This window comes from Battus philenor, unplaced genomic scaffold (assembly GCF_028537555.1).
Source record: "Battus philenor isolate CCGP_79_NKW_IND1 unplaced genomic scaffold, ilBatPhil1.0.hap1 SCAF_8, whole genome shotgun sequence".
In the NCBI taxonomy this organism is placed as follows: domain Eukaryota; kingdom Metazoa; phylum Arthropoda; class Insecta; order Lepidoptera; family Papilionidae; genus Battus; species Battus philenor.
In genome coordinates, this window is record NW_027181748.1 from 13,882,869 (window position 1) to 13,901,487 (window position 18,619).

An 18,619-nucleotide genomic window follows, 5' to 3' on the forward strand; every position below is an offset into this window, starting at 1 on the left:
ATTCCTTTAATTTCTTAACTGAACTGTACTATTTTCAACTTTATTCCTATTATTTATTTTCTCAATTATCGCTCTGCAACATTTGAGGAACTTGACGAATGAAAAGGAGATACATGGAAGGTACGAGTAACTTCGAGCTTCACACGGTCTTGACCTAGATGCTCGCGGGGCACGAGGGATTTTTGGAAAACCTTCACAGTTTCAAACTCAAGGTGAGCCCCTCGTGCTTCTGTGAGCCGGGGTTGGACCAAGCCGTGGTGCACCTAGTGGTCAACTATCCCGCATTCAGAGGACTCCGATGCGAGTCCGAGCTCCTGTTAGAAAAAATATTCTAGATTCATTGATAAACAGTGAAGAAGACAGGCCTGCGTTCCTCAAGTGTTTATATATGTATATATATATAACCTTTTACTCTCATAACCAAGCAATAGCTCTGTATTATGGATACATACAAAGAAACATGAAATACTTAAACTGTATTCGAATCCATTTCGAAGCATTATTATCAATACAAAATCCATTACAATGATTTTATTATTAGGACCTTAAATAAGTTCTCGCTGTTTTTTGAAAGATGGCGTTGCGGCACTCTGTGCCTGGAATTTCGTACGGTAACATATCACCAAAGTAGTGCTATATGTAACTTCAAATTATAGTAGAATAGAGTTTACCACAGTGTCAACTACATATTTATTTGCCTTTTGTGAAAATGTGTACTTTTGTGCCAAATAAAGTGTTTTTGCGGGGAATTTTATTGCATTGCTTTATTCAGAAAAAATCTGCAGCAGAAGCACACAGAATTCTCGTTGAGACATATGGTGACAATGCTTTGTCGAATACAACGTGCAGAGACTGGTTTAGGCGCTTCAAAAGTAATGATTTTGACCTTGAAGACAAAGAGCGTTCTGTAGCACCGACAAAATTTGAAGTCAAAGAATTGGAGGCATTGCTTGAAGAAGATCCATGTCAGACGTTAGTAGAGCTTGGGAAAACGTTACAAATAGATGCGTCAACAGTTTCAAAACGTTTAAAAGCGTTAGGAATTATCCAAAAGCACATTGGGTGCCGTATGAGTTGAAGCCTAAAGACGTCGAGCGACGTTTTCTCATGTGTGAATTGTTGCTTCAACGACAAAAGAGAAAAGGTTTTCTGCATCGTATCGTCACTGGGGATGAAAAGTGGATTCACTACGACAATCCAAATCGAAAAAAATCGTAGGGTATGCCGGGTCACGCATCAACATCGTCGCCCAAATATCCATGGTTCTAAGCTTCTTCTCTGCATTTGGTGGGATCAGCGGGGCGTAATTTATTATGAGCTGCTCAAACCTAATGAAACTATCACGAGAGCTCGCTATTGACTTCAGTTGATGCGTTTGAGTCGCGCTCTGAAAGAAAAGCGGCCACTATACGAGCAGAGACACGACAAAGTGATTTTATTACATGATAATGCTCGGCCACATGTGGCAAAACCAGTCAAAACTTACCTGAAAACACTTCAATGGGAAGTTCTACCCCACCCGCCGTATTCACCGGACATAGCCCCCTCCGATTACCACTTGTTTCGGTCGATGGCGCACGGTTTAAGCGAGCAGCGCTTCAATTTTTTTGAAGAAGCCAATGAAAAATGGCTTGATTCATGGATTGCCTCGAAAGATGAGTCATTTTTCCGACGGGGGATTTAATTGCTACCAGAGAGATGGGAGAAAGTGGTCTCTAATGATGGACAATACTTTGAGTAATGTCATTGTAAGCATTGTATTTTAAACAATTTTTTTTTTTGAAAAAAAAAACAGCGAGAACTTATTTAAGGTCCTAATATTATAATGGATGTATATTATATTATAATGGATTTATATTGAATTAACATTTTTAACAAGAATTTGTTTAATACACTTTTTAAATATACGACAATTCGAAGACATAACACGGTAATAAACGTACATTGTTGGCCACAAAATATTTACAATTAATTATTAATTAAAGATTAAAAAAATTAAAAAAAAATTATTTTAAAATAGCTTAGCTTGCAAGCACTTATGAAACGTCAATTATATATACTGTTTTAACTTTACCACCGCTTTCCAAAGGCAGATATGTGTCGAGTAGAAGCTATAAGAAACTCGTCACACTTAACAAAATACAAAGAACACTACATTAATTTTCATTGAGTAATACTCTAGTGAGCAAATGGATTATGCTTCGAGTTTCGCTGATCATATCAGAACTGAGGAGATATGCAGATGAAAGATCTCCGACGTAGATCGAAGAACTGCTCATTTGAAGTGGCTGTGGGTGGAGCACATCGCTCGGGCGACTGATGTCTGTTGGGGTCAAAAAGATTTTGTGTGGCGATCACGAGTTGGTAGACGCGGCGTTCGTAGGGCAGACGTGGGTAGTTTAACACGTTCACTGCGGGCCCAATTTTGAAGAACTTTCAGCTGGTGCGGCTGAGGTCGAATCAGCCTCAAGCTGAACTTCCTAGTAGTGCGGTTGAGGCCTTTTCTGCCTCATGTTCATTAATATTTTTTTACAATATTGAGTCAATGCTTCGCAGACATAAAGAAAGCTATATTTGTCTTTGTCATACCTCATACGGTTGAGTGTAAACAGCCGCCGCACTAGAGAGAAAACACGAGTTTTACGCGCCGCACCAGTGCAAAGTCTACCATGAGGCTGAATCGACCTCAAGCCGCAGTGAACGTGTTAACAACATGGTTAAGTTCATTGGAAGTCGCTGAATTGCGAAGGATAATTCCGATTCAGCTTTAACTGGTATAATCATTTATTTTATTATACATGTTATTCGACCTTCATCTGCGATTTAGTCTTTTACATACCTAGGAACTCGGCCGTCAATTTTTTCAGATTCCTATCATAATAATGAAGTTTTTGTCAATGGCTTCGAAGTCTTTACTTGATATTTTTTTGATAGTTCTGATGAATATTGACAGACTAATATTTTTTACTTGTTGTACTCTAATTATTATTTTTTTTTTTTGGTGGCTGACGTTACAAAATCGGGTAAAATAAGTTTTAACAAGTTTTAAATTTTTTTTCTACATTTTTTTCATCTTCGTTGTTTTTTATATCTTCGTTTTATGCTTCACATTATCTGCCTTTCCTCATTTGTAAATCATCTTTCTTGCATTGTCTTCGTTCCCGCATATGCATTCCTGGAAACAGTTCTTTATATTTTTTAGCCGATTTACAAATTTGCTACAAAAGCCTTATTCTAAATTACAATCATCGATTTATTTTTCCTGTATGCCTTACTTAAATTAATCTCACGAATTTTGCAAGTCTTATTATTTTTTGAATACTACTGTACAGTATAGGAAACACGAGGTTGTTTCCAATTTCCAAGAGTTTAAAAATCCTGGTTGGTCTTTATACTTTGATATTTCTTTTTTTTGTTCTTCAGTTTACTTCGGTCTACATTAAGAGCACAATTTTATATTTGATATCATTTTAAAACTTAGCAAAGTTTTTTTTTATTCAAAATGTTTATATTTGCACATCAGTATTCAAAAATACAAATCAACACAATTATATAACTAGAAATGCAACACAATTATATCACTAATTGATGTTTTCTTTTCGCATCTACAATCCCGTACCTGACTCCTACAACGCGATAGACAGTGTACACTGACGGTGATTCCATGAAATCCTGAGAAGTTATAGAAAGACAGATATTTTTTTACTTAGTCATCATAAGCGGAATGCACAACAATACATAAAAAAAATTAGCCCTGCGGATAGGAAAATTAAAATGGCAGTAGGTAGGCTACAACACGAAGAATAAATGGCCGCTGGGACCTTAAAGTTCTTGAGGAGAGATCACAATCTAGCAAATAAGTTAAGAACATTCACCCAAAAGGTAGACGACCTTCTTAAGTTCGTCTGAAGACGGTGCATGCGTGCCACTAACTACCGGCCTTTTAAGCAATCTATTATAAAGTAAAATCTTAAGTAATCCCAGCGCTGGACGTCATGTCGCTGAAATGAAGAAATGATTAGATATTTTTACTGAAAATTTATTTCGTAATACAAAATCTTATATACTTTAGTGAGAGGAACACAAATGAAAACATATCAAAAATACATATCATATTTGAAGATTGCGAAATTTCAAAGTTCTCGCGTCGTCAATCCGTCGACACATAGGAAGTTGTCTGGATCACAGGCAAGTAATATCCGGCGAACAAAGCCGAAGTCAAAAAGTCTCATAAAACTCAAAGCGGAATAAAAGTATAACAGGCTAATAACGTTTCATTTTGTTACGCGTATACAAAAACAGAGTTGTCGGAAAATTATAGCAAGTTTGGTAACGTTAATAGCGTTTCTGTTAAATAGCATGCTATTTATCTGTAGCATTTATTTATATGATATTTCTTTTCCTTTCACCCATTCTTTGAAAATGAGTTATGAAAGTAAACGAAAATACTTCGAACGTAAATACACAATGATTGCTTATTTTCCAACGCCGCATCTGCCGGCTTGTGGTTGCCACTCGAGAATCTTTCGGCACCATCTATTGCACTACCCCGCCCCGTGCCATTTCAGATGAGCAATTCTTCGAGCTACGTCGATAACCTTGGAATTTCTACGGATCTTCTCATTTCGCATTAAATATGCCATTAGTTACTATATTAATTGACAGTGAATGAAAAAAAATGTTTACCTTTGACATTACTAGATAAAAGTGATCAATTAATATAAATAAAATAAAATAAAACATAGTACGGATATAATTGCTTTCAATTAATGTAAACATTTTTTTGTTTCATAACTAAGTTAAAATATTTTTATGATTTCCGAATGAAAATTACGCTGAAGTTCGATATAAATATTATCATAAGACGAACGAAAACTGAAACATTTCTGTGTAACATTCCCCGAATTCCCTTTATTATAAACGCGCTTTAACATTTCATACGCGAAATCTAGACACGGGTAGGCAAGAAAACATTTCACTTTCGCAAACGAGGCAATGAAAAACTCCGAAAGAAATTTTATTTATCTCATTCAATGCTTTCGAACATCATATAATGTATTCGAGTCGTATGAGAAAAGTTAATTTTGAAATGTTACAAAAGATTATTACAAAAAAAAAATACAGTTTTGTAGAATACGTGGTGTTTTTAAAACTAAAAGATATGGGATTCTATTGTTGAAATAGATGTCAATATCTTAATGAGTGTTAGGAAAGACAGCCTTGTATCCGGCTTCACGCGCGAGTCTAACTTAAGTAAGAAAACAACCGATATTTAGCCACTTCCGCACATGCAGTGATAGTCGTGCAACAAAGTGCACCGCCCGCCGGCTCGCTGATAAATGCGTATGCGGCAAACAATGCGAATCATACAACCGCCACCGCCAAATTACTCAAAACGTGTTTCCTTCACGGGGCATCTTCAGGAGTTATGTTACACCGATTAGTGCCAAACACCAGAGTCTAACTTACCCTCATACTTGTACTTATACTGTGGACATTACCAAAGTTTAACTGCATTACAATGTCGTTTATTTATATTGTTAAAAACAACATCACAATATCCACGAGGAACCTCATATTGTCTGTGTTGTTTATTTATTAAATTAAACCAAGGTAGCCTACAGGTTTCATTTTAAGATTCACAGTGTTTGGAAGGCAAGACTCTTGTTATATACCTGGTAACTTACAGTCGTTTTACTGACTTAGACATAAATAATAAAAGATAAAATAGCCTATATTGTTGAAAATGATCATAGTAATAATATTATAATATAAATATCGGCAGACAGACATTAAATCCCTTTAGTTTTCCTTCCGTCAAAGGCCTTCTTTAACGCTTTCTATTCCATTCTTTATTTTCTTATCCATGTCGGACCCGCTATTTTCCTAATGTCACCTTCCAATCTTTTATTATGTCTACCTCTGCCTTATTTGCAATTTCGTGTATATCACTCTGCTAATACTCTTGTCAATTTATTCTTCTTCTCTCTCGTGTGCTCTGTTCATCTCCACTTTAATCTTTAATGTTTATTGCGTATGACTCTTAGAAAATTATTTTGCTATGTATATTATTTAATTTTATCCGTTATTTTCTTTTAACTTCCACTGTGCTTTTCTCCATTGTGTTTTGATAAATTTTTATCTTGCTTGTCCGTACAGGGTTGAATACATGTATTGTATACTCTTCTCTTTTACTTTGTTGGCATTTCGGTATTCTTGATAATATAATTACCTGACCATAATCGGTTTTAACGGTTAGCAATTTTTTTTAAAATCAAACCTAAGTACTGAAAATAGTGTTATTTAAAATAATATGTAGCGTTCATTTAAGAATTCCTCGTATTGCCGACCGCTACGTTCATAATAATTTGTTTGAAACAATTCTGCGTTCGAATTCAAATTCGAACGACTATTTAAATTCCAACGTTACCAGTAATGTAGACATCGTCTTTGAATTTGGGCCGATTTTTGATACACAATATTGTTTTATCTCTACATATTATAATTCAAAATTCACAAGCACGGGTATTTTATATGTACTACCATAAAAATATATAACGACTGTATTTAATATTTTTAATAGTATTTTATAAGCAAAACAGATATTATTAAAAGTTGTCACAGCAAGATGAAAGGATGCGAAAACTAATGAAGAAATAAATAATAAATAGTATTTTTTTTTCGTAAATAAATATTCTTGCTTTTCCAACACAGGAATAGGCGACTTAAAATTAGCTTAAAATAAGCACTAGAAGACTGCCTCTGCGATTTTTTTATCGAAAGCAAAAATGCAAACCGCATTGGAAGTATCAATTTTTTTGACAAGTTCCTAGCGCGAAGTATGACGAAACTTTTAAAAAATATTTATAACATCGGTAAAGCCCTAATAAAATCATGCAAAGATTAACATTTTCCACAACACATTTTCTGACAAATGAACTAACATCCTTTTGGTTCCAATGGCAATTAAACGAGCGCAATGCCTCGCCTAATACCACTTCAAATTCCTAGTTTCTTCTGCGGATTTTCTGATTTCAGATTCGATCTCGTAGCGAAACTCCGTGCATAGCATCTTCGTGGTTCTCTAGGTGACCTTGTGTCTTCTTATAAGGCCCACTAGTAACGACCACGTCAGGGATCCATAAGTTTTTTCCGGCAATACACAATCAGAAAGAAACAATCCAGAAAATTCCAAATTAAATCTCAAATTGATTGTAGACTTTTCGGAATTAATAGGTGAGCGACGTAATCTCTGAAAAGGTCAACTAGGAGCGCGATAGAAATAGTAATTACTAGCGCGGCTGTAGCATCCGATAATTACCCAATTAAACCGCAAAGAGTTGGCTTGTTCTCAACGCTCCAGTAATTCTCAGTGAATCAGTGGCGCTATAAAACCTTAACCTACTTGCTATTTGTAGAAACTCTTTTAATGCAGTTTCTTTTTTTTTTAAATTTAGAATTTATTTTACACTATCCGTAAGACGAGCAGTGTCATTTGATAGTAGATGACATGAGACTAGATGAAAATGTTTTTAGTTTTCTATAGACTGGATAGTCTACTTATCTACTATAAATTTTAACTCTATTTCATCACTGCCTATTTCCCTAATATAAATAAAAAGGTTAATACATAAATAAATAAAAGTTTCTGTGCACAAACAATATACAACATTTAGAAACTGAGTTAATAGTAATTACGTCTATAATTACAGCTATCACTATTATTCAGCCGAAATACACATACTGCTAGACTTTTACCTCTCCTATAGACTTCTAATAGGACTGGCTGAAAACGACTTGCATCCAGGGCCTAGAAGGTATTTAAAACAGACTGTATACGCAGATGTCGAGTCGTCTGCCCTAGTTTTAAATTAGCAAATATGACCATGTATCTAAATTTCGTAATAAGTTCAAATGGTTGCCGATTTGACTTCGCCGGAATACCTGCATCCTTTCACTTCTCTATGGTATACTCCCTCTTACCTAAAAACTAAATTTCTTCTCTTACGTGACTCACACGATTAGTTGCTTCGATCACCAGAGAACTTGAAATTGACTATGTCTGCTCATTTTACTATATTTATGGAGAAATCTTTCACTGTTGTCGTTGTCAGGTTATGGAATGAATTAACAGAACCAATAAGGTGCGCTAAATTGCTGTCAGCATTGAAAAAATGGTTACAGAGTACTTCTTTGGCCTCTGAAATAGGATAATGTCTAGCATTTGTAATTTATTCGTATTTATGTTATACGTTTTCCACGTAAATAAAGTATGTATATACATACATGTATATGTGTATGTTTGTATGTATTTATTATATACATTTTTTAGTCTTTATTGTACACGCTACGATACATATAAATATTTTCATAATAATAAACAAAAATGTACAAATGGTGGTCTTATCGCACAAGGCAATTTCTTACAGACAACCATAGTATGGAATAGGTAAAAGTAGAAGTAGTTACAGTACAGTTTAGTATAAGTAGTATGCAAACATACATTAAACATTTATTTAAATACATTATTTGTATTTATGTACATCATAAACTGCCCTCTCCTTCATGTCTTTTATCTCCATCCTAAGGTTGTCTGGTAGTGATCGCTCCGAGCGATAAGACGTCTTGTACTTATATATAAATTATTTAATTTTTTATTAGTTATTATCTTTGTTACATTTCATTACAGTCATTAAAGTTTTCGTGTACAATAAAATGTAAATAAATATGCTCATAGATTTCTCGTAAAAAAGTCTTCCAACGATGTACGGCGTTATTATCCATGATGTACAATAAAGTTCAAATAAATAAATAAAATTTGAAAATGGAAATAGTCGATTCCTTTGCGGAACATCAAAATTTCAAAGTAATCATTTTAATCCGCTCGTTGAAATGTAACACCAATTAATATCAGAGCATTTATCATTCACAAAGCCGGGGATTGCAACGCCTCCATACTGTCTCTATTGTTCGCACGCTGAATGTCGCGCCTGTAATAATTAAACCTCTGCAATGTCTGACTGGAATTGTCACAGTATTAAGAACTAACTGTTCACTTCTGCTAATATTAATTACAATTGTCGCTATGTGTAAAATTAAATTTCGCTAAGGTACATTGTAACATTGCATACACGATTAACGTCCCAAACATATTAATTAAAATTTTAACCAAACAAATATTATATAAACACGAGAAATGTCACATAAATTGCAATACAGTAAAAATTGTTAAAAATTTTGGTGGGGAACGGTACATCTCAAGTGGCGTAGAATCGTGGAAGCGTGCAATCGATTCAGCTGACCTTTGTTTTTATAACAAACATTTCAACGCAGTTTGCTACAGTTTGATTGCCCCGGAGAAGGACCCTGGCTTCGTTTGTGTTCACCAGCTACACGCCGGGTCAATTTGAATTCACGCCACTATCTTTATATTGCCCCACACGCCAAAAGGGTGCAAGTTTTATAACTAAAACAATCTTCGGTCATTGAGGTTGAAGTTATTCGTACTGCGTGCCGAAAAGAACACTGTCTACTACCGGCGCTCCATGTTTCGACCTGCTGCCGCCTGACCAGTCCTGGGAGATCATGCGGCTGCTTATTACCACCATCAGAGGAGTACCAACCTGCAGTGTAAAATCAGACCAGGCCTTCTGTCCACTACCCTTTTAAATTAAATATATTTTTCTTCTGTTACCGAGTCGCTGTTATCTTATCACCTTACCACCCACAGCTGAACACTGTACGATATTTTGAAATAGAATTAGAAGTTAACAGTTACATCTTAAAGTTTATAGGCTTTCCTATTTATAAATGCCATATAAACTAGGTGCCTTAAAGGACCACGCATTCATTTATTTATATTAATGTCTATCTTAGGTCATTTATGTACGTTGTGAAAAAAATGCCGGTAGAATTCAGTTCGAAAGAAACTAAAATCAAATTGAGTAGTTATTTCCTAAAAATTATTAGCGCATAAAAATGATTTTACCTTTTTGTGAAGTTTTTGTTAGTGCTACACTTTTTAGTAAATAGAAAGGTTTTCTTATCTTTATGGTAAAGCCAGTAAGCATATAATAATAGAGGCTACTACCACTGTGTTAATTGATGTTACACCTGCTAATGAAATCAAGTCAGTTATTTTAATACCTATTACTTTATTATTCATTTATTTAAACTTTAGTATATACCAAAATAATTATAAAAACACACATTAAATTAAACAATTTATATTAAGGTGTTACAAAAGGCGGTCTCATAAATCAATTCTATTGACAAACAAATCAATAGTTAATAGCCTGTAGCATTGCAACAGAGGAAAATAATAATGTAACGTATTTAAGAATGATTACATCGAATAGCTTTAAAGTTTGTAAATCTATTTCCAATCACCCTGTATACCAACAATTGTAAATGTGTCTCATTTCATTATCTACTTTCATCAATATAACCCTTATCATATTTTAATTGTTGATGTTAAGCGTCTGCCCATTGACAGAAGGTAATCTCCATAATTACTTTTTAATTTTTTCCTAAGTACACAGTGCCAAATACGTGCGTCGAGATAATGACGCCGTCAATTACTGCAAACGCGATGTAACGTATAATCAATAACTCTAATGGCGCCGCATCCATCACCCGGGGAGCTGATATCTCTCGTATTCTTTATTTAAAATAACCAATGAGACAAGCGTTCAGTATTTCATTTAAATGAGTGTACTGTCAATATATTTTTGTCTCGCTCGATCCGCGTCAGAATTGATTAGCGATAAAATAAATAGTAATAATGTCGTTAAATATAAAAATAATTTTGTACATAATGAAGACGTAAATTAAAATATCTATGAACATAAAAAGGTGGTGCAAAAGTTATGTCATGATGTGCCATAATTTTTACAAACGGCGCCAAATGTCACTGTCACTTTGACATTTATGATGTAGATATATCGGAAATTAGTTGCCAATAAGCAATGTAGTATATATACCACCTGTTATATACATGTATGTTGTATATATATATATATATATATATATATATATATATATATATATATATATATATATACGTATATCTACTGGCGTGGTAGGCGATAAATATACCTAGGCTTTTAGTGGTGTAAAGTATATGTCATATACTACAATAAAACAAATTTTCAAATTATTATATTGGAGGTAAATATGTTAAAACAGAGTGTAACAGTGACAGTTTCGTTGTTTTTACTCCAATTGAAGGTCCTATTCTCTCATATCTTTCCGATGTTTTAATTGTTTAGCAGTTTTGTAATTCCGTAAAATTTTGTTTTACATCATCAGTATAATTGACTTATTGAAAAAAATCTTAAACCCTTTTCATATGGTTAAAGTAGTAGATAACATATTTTTAAAAACAAAAAGCGTTGTCCAAAGCAGTATTTTGTCGTCGTCTTTTTATCCCATAGATAACGACTGCAATGCATAGTTCTCCCAAATAAATATATATGGATTACTAGCTGACCCGGCCACGCGTTGCTGTGAAAATTTAAAAAGTGGAAATAATTGAATTATACGGTATTTCGTTCACTACAAAATAAATTTAATTAATTTTAAGCGTCAACAACACGTGGTAATTATGCTGTTAAAATGTAGCTTATATGACACGTTCGTAGATTTACCATAGCAGCGCCATCTATTGATTACTTACTCAACCCAGTCGAAAGGTATCGACATCTGTTAGAATCATTTGGAGTTAACAGATAATTGTGACTGTCAAATAATAACAGACAATAATTAGCAATAAATTAAAATTGCGACTATAATTTGAGATTTAAACTATCCTATCTCTCAAGTTAGATCGAACTGCACATGGTGTGCGAATTTTATTATAATCGGTTAAGTGGTTTAGAAGTCCATTGAGTATAAACATTGTGACACGAGATTTATATATATTAAGATATGTAAAATAGTATTACGGGAATTGAACCCGTCATCTACAGTCACAAGTCTCAGTTCTTAACCGCTGTGCTACCGCTGCTCTAAAAAATGCAATATATCGAAGAAATCTCTCCTTAAATCATTTTTATATTGTTACACTAGTACAGGGGTGAGCAAACTTTTTTTACTCGGAGGGCCGCAGTTTCAAAAACAAGGGGCTATGAAGAAAATACAGTTTATATACAAGGTTCAAAACATTTTATAAACGTAGTATATGTTTGTATTTAAGATATTCAAAACTAATTAGACACTTTGTTATCCTTTAAGCCTTGCTTCTCGGCTTTTTTTTAATAAAAATAAATTAAATTTTTACATGCCTCAAGGGCCGCATGCGGCCAGCGGGCCACGGGTTGCTCATCCCTGCACTAGTATATCATGTATTATTTAACTAAAAAGTATATTCTAAGTTAGTATCTGTAGTGAAAAATCCGTAAGTGATCCTCTTTAACCATAATAAAAAGTGTTTGTGAATATTAAGAAATACAAAATTCGTACAGAGTATAACATTTCTAGGTATACCTGTAAAGGCCTACAGAAAATTTACACTCATCACACAACTAGTTCCGGTCAGGCGTGATGTAATGAACACTCTTCATACAAATACTTACGACACCAGCCGCCGTGTGCGCTCGCGCGGTCAAGGTCGGCCCGCGTCGCTCCCGACCGCCGTGCAGTCTTCGCACAACTTACTAACAATATATTACACACATACTACTAAGCAAGAAAAGGACCAATATATAGCTACTTCATGCAAGACGAAGGGGAGAGAGAATGCTTCCTCAGCTACTGCAGGAAGGTGGTGACAAATGCAATAGGTAAAAAAAAAACAAACACTAAAATATAGAAATAAAAGAAATATAGTAGTACCAAATATAGTGCAATAAACAGAATAATATAAGATGATAATTATAAAGAAAATACGTGTTAAATATTTGAACAAAAAATGTAATGTTGCAAAATAAAATAGTAAGGAAACCTAGAATGTAGTGGTTGAGGATGGATGTATGGCTAATGGAATGAAAGAGAAAGACTGGAAAAATTGTAGAATGAAAGAAACAGTGCAACAGATAAGATGATATAGAAGAAAGAGAAGAATGATAATAATAAAAAATATGAATAAATTACTAGAAATAAAAAGTCCCTGTCCCACACGAAATAGGGGAACGAGAGGTCCCCAACAGCGGGGACCATAAAAAAAACATATAGCTACTTCCGTTAATGCAGTAGTAGTCGCGCACCGCCCGCCAGCCCACGACTAATATAAAGCTACTTCCGCCAATGCCTACTGCATTGGCGGAAGTAGCTTTATATTGGTCCTTTTCTTACTTAGGATGGACCTCCGCAAGGTAACGCCTGAATCCATTAGATACATATACTACTACTTCTACGTCACAATACTATACACCTACACTGGTATAGTCCCTCTTCTTGCAAACTTCATCATTGTATCTGGAATATAATAGGCTAGCGTACATTTTTTAGCACGCAAACCTTCTGCACAAAGCCTAAGCTGTCAACATAACGTCTATCACATAAAATACAAAAACATTTATAAGAGTAAATGCAAATGAAATAAACAAAGGCTGCAGATCCTGAAATTGTTAAATTAGCTTTAAAACGATTTAAATCGCGGGAGGACATTAGATGAGAAAAGTTTAAGCTCGCGTTTGTCTTTGTTTTTGAGAGAAACAAAAACTGAACAACGTTTAGTTTGGCTCTGTTACTAGCGGACGACAAATGATAGGATATAATTAACGACTTTTATTTATAACAAGTGCTATTTCATACATGCATAGTATAATTAGTAAAATATAAGTATTGATAGATTGTATCTCTCCCCAGTGTTAACATAATACACTTATGAAAACAGCAATTAATAAAGAAAATTGGTACAAAGGTTCAGCTCATTGCAGAGGTCCTTAAATTCATGATTCATCATACTTAAGACATCCACCATTAGAAAAAAGGCACCCACAGAGATTTTCAATAGGACCTATAGGTAACGACATTTGGATAACGAGTAGTGTCGCGAGACTTTTCTAAAGTACTGCAAAAGGGTCATAAGTGAGACGATTAAAAGGAGTTCATAGGCAAAAAGTAAACAAGTGTTAAGACTAGTCAATACAAATACTTAAATCTAGAAAAGTAAAAATTAAAGATAAATAAACAAAAAAAAAATAATGCAATTCCGAACAAAATATAGAACAAACTTTAGTATTCTGGTGAGAATGCGAAGGAAGTGAGGTAATGAAATACGAAAAAATTAAAGAAATAAAATAATTTATGAAGATAAAAATATAAATGAATTTACAACATTGAATTTAAAAAAAATATGAACGCAAATCATGAAATCCGTGATAGAATTTTTATTTGTAAAAATAATCCCTATGTACCCAAGAGAGGGGAAGTAAGATTGACCCCCATAAATAGCGGCTATATTAAAAAAAGGTCTAAGGGCAAAGTATATATTACTAGATCAATAAAATAATTACTGACAATTACTGTCAGTAACAACAATGTTCACTTAAATGTAAAATTTCTTAAATTAGTTTTTTTACAATTAATAAGTTTTATCTAAGATATATCATCCGTAAATTAGATATAACAATGTGAATCTTTTCTTAAATAAATGTTAACTTAGTTACTTTCACTTTTATTATGAGTGACAAGAAAAATTCTCTCGAATTAACAACCAATTCTCCTTCGCCTTAATTCAATTCATCAACAATATTGGCACTTGAATTAATGTTAACAAGAATTACCGTAATCGAAGCGTAGTGGTAAATCGATAATCAAATTTACTGGAAGTAATTGCATATTCATCAATAAAGACATTGCGTCAGCTCTATTCAAGTCTAACTGTAATGTTCTTAGCTTTGTGATTTTCACACCGTAGGTATAAAATCAAACCTTTCCTGCACGTAGTAAATAACTAAAAAATATTCGACATCGTCACTTGCTTGATCAGAAACGAATAAAAAACCAATTCTATGCTCAATTCAATCAAACATCTTCAATCTTGTCGGCCAGTATCTTATTAGCAAAAAAAAAACAAAATAGAACACGTACGTAATTGTTACGTACTGTGGATTCTAACTCGAAATGAAACAACACTAGTTCAAAAGGAGTCATTTATTCACAAATCAGATGGTCACCCTACTTTAACACAAATTATGCTTTTGCTTAGTTCAAACTACACTTTTAAATCACTCAAGAAATCACTGTTCAAATAACTTACCAAATAGTCACTTTGTATCACTGATCGTAGATCTTAATCTCGAAGAACAACACTGTGTTGTCGACATGGGGAGTACATCGATTTATAATACAAAGAAGGTTCTAATAAGTTCGCAATAATACTCGGTTAGAAGTTCCGAGAACCGTACACAAAAATCTATAAATAACTTCAAGGTCACGCGTGTTTACGACACTTTTATGTGTTTACTTGGGGTCCACGTTTATTATTTAGAGGGTTATGTAAATCGTGATTAGTAACATAATTATGAAATATGAACATATTAAAAAAATATATCGAACCAATCCACTATTAGTTAGATATCTTCGTCAATTTTTTTCGAATTTGATTGAAGTTTTCATATGTCGTACAAAAAATTCACATAAAAATGTCGGAAATTTAAAAAAATCTCACAAAAAACGGAATTATATCTAGTGTAAAAGCAAAACAGGGCCCGAACTGTAGCTCTTTCGCCGACACTGTTTGTAAACGGCTCGTAAAGTTCAGTTTATTACTAAGTTCACCTTCATGGTGTCTAAGATTCGAGCCTAATAGCTGCGTTCATAAGTTACAAATTTCAACCACTAGTCCATCACAGACCAAATCTGTTACAAAATCAAAGAAAATAGCCTCACAGGTCCACACCTTAACCTAATTTTGAGTTATTGCTTCGCGTACCTCAAATCGAAGGCTTTTATCGGAATTGAAGCTTTAAAAGCTTTTCACAAATCTACGAAAACTATACCACGAGAAGCTAACAGGTGTATTATTATTGTACAATATTAGAAGAGAAACTTCTAATTCTAATCTAATGATAATGATAACCTGATAAACTCGATACATATCTTATACAGAATGAATTGATGATTGAAAATAGATCTAAAATTTTTAGATGTATAGCTAATTCATCATCAGTCTTTAAATCGTGTCTATAATGTACATAAATGAATCGATATTTCTATTTACGATTGATATAATTTCTCTTTTTATTATTATTATTATTATTGCGTAGAATAATTTTTAGCGCTCGTAGATGAGTAACGTAGGTGATGACTGGCAGCGTTGTGATGTGATGCAATTCAACAACATTATGCTGAACCATCTACCATTCACGACTACTAACAACTTTTTTCTTCTTCTTGAAGTGCCATCTTCTTACAAAATTCGGCAACAATTTTAATTTTTGACCTCTAAAAAGCGAACGGCGCTCTTTCCAAACCACTGGCGTACGTTTTTCAACCAGAATATTCGTCTTCTAACCACTCTTCTCTATCAGTGAACCTTATCCTTTACGATAAGTTGCACCATCTCGTATTTTGAGTTTCTTTTAACAGTCACTTAAGTAGTTGGTAGCCAACTTAGGCTAGCTTTGTTAGATTGATTTACCTCCAGGCATAACCCCTGTCATGTAACTTAGGTTGCAATTGTTTTTAATATTGTTTTTTTTTTCTTTATTATTTTTCGTTGTAGAGACTTGATTAGGTAAAGCCCAGTTACTAGTGATAAAGAATAACATGAGAAATCATTGAGGCGAATGTGTAGTTTATATAGGATTGCCAAGTAACCTTTTTGTTTGCTTTCGCGGAGTAAATCTTCCGGATCTTCAAGGTACTCTACCTCTGAGAGGATAGACAGAATTATGTAGAATATCTACCCACTATAACCTACTCGTTGGTCGGAAGAACCTCTTCGGACTCCCGTGTCACCATCAAGAACTATTTTTATTTTTCTCACAATCCGTTGCGATGGACTTAAAAGCCCGTCTGAGGGTATGTTTAGGTTGGTTGTCACTATCAAGGAACATGTGGTAACTTGTTTTCTTATCTAGGTCCTCGACTGTGAGAGAAAATAAGCTAAAACAGCGTTGAACAACTGTCCCCAAAGACGTAAGATAACGATGTCTACGTATAGGGAGATAAGGCTTCAAATTTAAGGAGTTTCTTCCCGGAGGCGATTCTTGAGTTAGGATTTACTGCGTGTACGTGTGAAGTGGGGCACATGTTAAGGATAATGTTACATCTGTCAGTCGCACGAGACGAGACAAATTGGGGCGAAGGCTCATTTCTAGAGCGTAACAATACTAACTCCGTAAACATATTACAAGTTCATTATTAGAGACGCGTTTTCGTGTATTAACAGCTTAGTAATTGTGGGTTCAATTGTTGTAGAATTACATAAGAAATGTATCCGATCGATACTTAGTATAATTCACCTTTTAATGAGACATCTTTTCATTTTATATATCAAAATTTAAGGTAACAAGAGATAGTTTTTGATACAAAAATGAAAAGCATATAGTGCAGTGATTTTAAATCAATTTTGTGGTACGTCAACACATCGCACATCTTCTTAAAACTCGCAATAAAACTGATTTTCTTTTAGTAACAAATTATAAATTTATTTATTAATTGTGGTTTTATTCCAAAAGATTCTTTAAAATTTGTCACGGTGGAAAATTCCACCAACGAACGTTAAAATTCGTTGACGACAAAAACGGGACGTGGAAAATTTGAACGTTTTTGATAAAATTCGAACAACACAAAGAAGTATTGAAATTACATAGTTAAGAAAAGAAGAAAGCATGAGATTATAATGTGTGCTGTTTAGATTAAAAATTTAAATAGCGGTAGCCCAGTGGTAGAAGTCTGAGACTTGTGATTGTATGTCGAGGGATTGATTATCGTGTTGCAGTCTTATATAATTCAAACTTGCATTCAATAATTGTACAGGATTGCCACTGACCACAAATATGTTTCCAGAGAATGGACAGTAGTATCCTCTGCAAGACATAATAATGCACTGATATCTTTGGGGAAGGCCTATGCCTTTCAGTGGACTTCTAGGAGTGAAACAATGAGGACTTGATAAAAAAATTAAATACCTGTCGCACTCTATAAGCCCTTAAACTGAAAAGGCAATAGGTTAGATAGCATGTTATGAAGATGATCAATGTATGATCCACTTTCATCTTCAACAAATAATTATAGTGCCACCCAATTAGACAGACCAGGAAAGAACAAGACAGGCAGACTCTAGGCTGAAAACAGCCTCGTACATGGAAATCAACATCTTATCAATATAACTAACCATACTCATCTAACGACACTTTTTAAGTATAATAAACCGTGATTTAAACAGGGTGTATATAAAACGTTATAAAGATAGATAGGCAGCTTCACTTAGTAGCAAAATAATTCGCACAGTGTTGCCATTAAAATAAACAAAGACATATTAAATTTCAGTATTGCTATTATTATACAAGAAATTTTGTAATTTTTAATAATTATTTATATAAAATTAACAATAGATTTTTATAAATAAACTTATACGAATAATAAACATTTGATGCTAGGCAAATTATTATATATTATAACAAAACTGTATAGTTATTTGAAACGGTTAGCTGAATAAATGATT